General features: G+C 52.2%; 1 non-coding gene across 1 annotated transcript in view; it reads right to left on the reverse strand.

Moving 5' to 3' along the window:
• The window catches only part of LOC126311702 (small subunit ribosomal RNA), a 1893-nt gene extending 886 nt beyond the window's left edge, over positions 1 to 1007 (reverse strand). Inside the window, exon 1 of the ribosomal RNA XR_007554803.1 lies at positions 1 to 1007. This exon is cut by the window's left edge and continues 886 nt beyond it. This is a non-coding gene — a ribosomal RNA (small subunit ribosomal RNA).
• Positions 1008 to 5000: the final 3993 nt, after the last annotated feature.

A 5000-nucleotide genomic window follows, 5' to 3' on the forward strand; every position in this document is an offset into this window, starting at 1 on the left:
CTTGCGACGATCCAAGAATTTCACCTCTAACGTCGCAATACGAATGCCCCCGCCTGTCCCTATTAATCATTACCTCGGGTTCCGAAAACCAACAAAATAGAACCGAGGTCCTATTCCATTATTCCATGCACACAGTATTCAGGCGGGCTTGCCTGCTTTAAGCACTCTAATTTGTTCAAAGTAAACGTGCCGGCCCACCGAGACACTCAACAAAGAGCACCCTGGTAGGATTTAAACGGGGTCCGCCTCGGGACGCGAAAGCACCCCTTCGGCTCGCCCCACCGGCAGGACGTCCCACGATACATGCCAGTTAAACACCGACGGGCGGTGAACCAACAGCGTGGGACACAAATCCAACTACGAGCTTTTTAACCGCAACAACTTTAATATACGCTATTGGAGCTGGAATTACCGCGGCTGCTGGCACCAGACTTGCCCTCCAATAGATACTCGTTAAAGGATTTAAAGTGTACTCATTCCGATTACGGGGCCTCGGATGAGTCCCGTATCGTTATTTTTCGTCACTACCTCCCCGTGCCGGGAGTGGGTAATTTGCGCGCCTGCTGCCTTCCTTGGATGTGGTAGCCGTTTCTCAGGCTCCCTCTCCGGAATCGAACCCTGATTCCCCGTTACCCGTTACAACCATGGTAGGCGCAGAACCTACCATCGACAGTTGATAAGGCAGACATTTGAAAGATGCGTCGCCGGTACGAGGACCGTGCGATCAGCCCAAAGTTATTCAGAGTCACCAAGGCAAACGGACCAGACAAGCCAATCCGATTGGTTTTGATCTAATAAAAGCGTCCCTTCCATCTCTGGTCGGGACTCTGTTTGCATGTATTAGCTCTAGAATTACCACAGTTATCCAAGTAACGTGGGTACGATCTAAGGAACCATAACTGATTTAATGAGCCATTCGCGGTTTCACCTTAATGCGGCTTGTACTGAGACATGCATGGCTTAATCTTTGAGACAAGCATATGACTACTGGCAGGATCAACCAGGGAGCTGCGTCAACTAGAGCTGAGCAGCCGGCCGCCCGGGAGTGTGTCCCGGGGGCCCGCGCGAACACGCAAGCGTCCGCTCAATTATTCTGCAAACAGGAGGAGGCCGAGCTCCCCTGCACGATACACCTCGAAACCCTCTCAGGTCCCGGCGGCGCGCAGCGCCGTCCTAGGTACTTGGTCGGTTTCGAGAGAGGCGCAATCGCCCGGAGTTAGGCGAGTAGACGGTTTTAGTGCGAACACCCTTGCTCCCAACTGAGCTTGCCGCTGCCGACAGAGGCCCGGGAGCGTGCTGTCGTGGCATTGCCGGCGGGAGACAACACGCGCCACCTATGGTGACCGGCAGCTCCAACGCCAGCGCCACACAAGGGCAAAGCCCCACTTGGGTGCAGAAGCGAACTCTCCCAGCACAGCGCACGCGCCAACACGTCCGCACAACTGCGATACAAACCACCTGCGAGAACCGCTGGGGCGACCGAGCAGCAGACGGCGTCGCGGCGCCGAGTGCCAGGCGGCGGCGCATCCTCAACGCACACAGTCCTCAATCAGACCAGCACACTGCAGATGTCCACCGCGCTTCGCACCGGGCTCGGCTGAACCAACTTTGGCCGCCAGGCGCCGCGTGCAGGGTGCGCCGCAGCGTAGCTGCGCCGCCTGCCGAGCCCGTCGGCTGGCGCTCCTGCCACTCGGCGCCCCCCACCAGCCGCCTGTTGCGCGTGCGCCCACGCAGCGCGCGGCCAACACGCCGGGCGGCCCCCCTTCACCGGCCGGGAACAGTCCCACCAAGCCACCGCCGCGTATCGCTTCATACCCACATGGGCCTAGTCACGTGTGTGGATGTGGCGGGTACCGCTGAAACAACCGGTTAATAGCTGTACCGATCGTCGCCATCACAGATTCACCTCCAGCGTGAACAACCGCTCAACAACGGATTTCCAGTTCATTTGCGTATCTTGGGCAGTAAACGTAGATGTCCACCTACATTTGCGAATTCAACAATTCTTGCATGCCAGGATGTCATGTGTCACGACACGCTACATCAGACCACATACACACTGCGACATGTGCAGAAGAGAACACGTGGAAGGTGGCCCGCGCACGTATGCGATGTCCCTTCCGCGATCCACTGTCAACCGGCATCTGCGGCATGTCCCAGATATGGAACGCGGTCCACCAGGGTAGCACTTTGTGTGAGGCAATACGACAAAGTCGGAATACACGCGTCACTACATCACACGGCTCACGCTGACCTGACCTGACTCACCGCACCACCACCCCCAGCGACCCAGGGTGACATACAATGCGTTCGTACGTTCCTCCCACACGCCTCTACGGCGTACCACAGTGCAACCTAGCTGTTATTGGGAGACGAGACAAGTAGCATCGAGCACAACATATGGAAATTGAGATTCGACACCGTTGGGCACAGCCAGCGTACGGTCACACGTATCACACTACTTCACTCTGTACGTAACTACCGATGATCGGTACAGCGTGTGGGTTACGCGTACGACATCAGCGGACAATGGACACAGACCATACCACGACGTACACTGAGGGCGTCGACATCTGAACGCAACTGAACAGCTGCGAGGCTCATTTAACACTCAAACGCCAGACCGACCAGCTTGAGAGGACGGAGACACAAAGAGAGGGGCAGAGGGGGGGGGGGGGGGCGATATAGTCCTATTGCAGTACAATTGACAGTGGATAGCGGGAATATGTGGAAAGTAAGCAACACTCGCAAGACATCTACATGAGGATAACAACGACACCAGAGATTCCGAGCAGTGAACTATGTTAGGCAAAGGGACAACGTGGGTTAGGTTAAGGGACAACGTGGGTTAGGTTAAGGGACAACGTGGGTTAGGTTAAGGGACAACGTGGGTTAGGTTAAGGGACAACGTGGGTTAGGTTAAGGGACAACGTGGGTTAGGTTAAGGGACAACGTGGGTTAGGTTAAGGGACAACGTGGGTTAGGTTAAGGGACAACGTGGGTTAGGTTAAGGGACAACGTGGGTTAGGTTAAGGGACAACGTGGGTTAGGTTAAGGGACAACGTGGGTTAGGTTAAGGGACAACGTGGGTTAGGTTAAGGGACAACGTGGGTTAGGTTAAGGGACAACGTGGGTTAGGTTAAGGGACAACGTGGGTTAGGTTAAGGGACAACGTGGGTTAGGTTAAGGGACAACGTGGGTTAGGTTAAGGGACAACGTGGGTTAGGTTAAGGGACAACGTGGGTTACGTTAAGGGACAACGTGGGTTACGTTAAGGGACAACGTGGGTTACGTTAAGGGACAACGTGGGTTACGTTAAGGGACAACGTGGGTTACGTTAAGGGACAACGTGGGTTACGTTAAGGGACAACGTGGGTTAGGTTAAGGGACAACGTGGGTTAGGTTAAGGGACAACGTGGGTTAGGTTAAGGGACAACGTGGGTTAGGTTAAGGGACAACGTGGGTTAGGTTAAGGGACAACGTGGGTTAGGTTAAGGGACAACGTGGGTTAGGTTAAGGGACAACGTGGGTTAGGTTAAGGGACAACGTGGGTTAGGTTAAGGGACAACGTGGGTTAGGTTAAGGGACAACGTGGGTTAGGTTAAGGGACAACGTGGGTTAGGTTAAGGGACAACGTGGGTTAGGTTAAGGGACAACGTGGGTTAGGTTAAGGGACAACGTGGGTTACGTTAAGGGACAACGTGGGTTACGTTAAGGGACAACGTGGGTTACGTTAAGGGACAACGTGGGTTACGTTAAGGGACAACGTGGGTTACGTTAAGGGACAACGTGGGTTACGTTAAGGGACAACGTGGGTTACGTTAAGGGACAACGTGGGTTACGTTAAGGGACAACGTGGGTTACGTTAAGGGACAACGTGGGTTACGTTAAGGGACAACGTGGGTTAGGTTAAGGGACAACGTGGGTTAGGTTAAGGGACAACGTGGGTTAGGTTAAGGGACAACGTGGGTTAGGTTAAGGGACAACGTGGGTTAGGTTAAGGGACAACGTGGGTTAGGTTAAGGGACAAATTGAGTTAGGTTAAGGGACAAATTGAGTTAGGTTAAGGGACAAATTGAGTTAGGTTAAGGGACAAATTGAGTTAGGTTAAGGGACAAATTGAGTTAGGTTAAGGGACAAATTGAGTTAGGTTAAGGGACAAATTGAGTTAGGTTAAGGGACAAATTGAGTTAGGTTAAGGGACAAATTGAGTTAGGTTAAGGGACAAATTGAGTTAGGTTAAGGGACAAATTGAGTTAGGTTAAGGGACAAATTGAGTTAGGTTAAGGGACAAATTGAGTTAGGTTAAGGGACAAATTGAGTTAGGTTAAGGGACAAATTGAGTTAGGTTAAGGGATAATCTGGTACAACCACAGTTAGGTTAAGCGATAATCTGGTACAGCCACAGTTAGGTTAAGCGATAATCTGGTACAGCCACAGTTAGGTTAAGCGATAATCTGGTACAGCCACAGTTAGGTTAAGCGATAATCTGGTACAGCCACAGTTAGGTTAAGCGATAATCTGGTACAGCCACAGTTAGGTTAAGCGATAATCTGGTACAGCCACAGTTAGGTTAAGCGATAATCTGGTACAGCCACAGTTAGGTTAAGCGATAATCTGGTACAGCCACAGTTAGGTTAAGCGATAATCTGGTACAGCCACAGTTAGGTTAAGCGATAATCTGGTACAGCCACAGTTAGGTTAAGCGATAATCTGGTACAGCCACAGTTAGGTTAAGCGATAATCTGGTACAGCCACAGTTAGGTTAAGCGATAATCTGGTACAGCCACAGTTAGGTTAAGCGATAATCTGGTACAGCCACAGTTAGGTTAAGCGATAATCTGGTACAGCCACAGTTAGGTTAAGCGATAAAGTTGGTTAAATTCGGTATTGTGTGGGAAGGGGGCAGAGAGAGAGTGGGGGGGGGGGGGGGTGGATAGTTGTGGCAGTACGCGGATGCCTGAGTCACCGTCAGATATGTCACGTCGGTTCGATGCTTG

This window comes from Schistocerca gregaria, unplaced genomic scaffold (genome assembly GCF_023897955.1).
Source record: "Schistocerca gregaria isolate iqSchGreg1 unplaced genomic scaffold, iqSchGreg1.2 ptg000444l, whole genome shotgun sequence".
Lineage (NCBI taxonomy): Eukaryota > Metazoa > Arthropoda > Insecta > Orthoptera > Acrididae > Schistocerca > Schistocerca gregaria.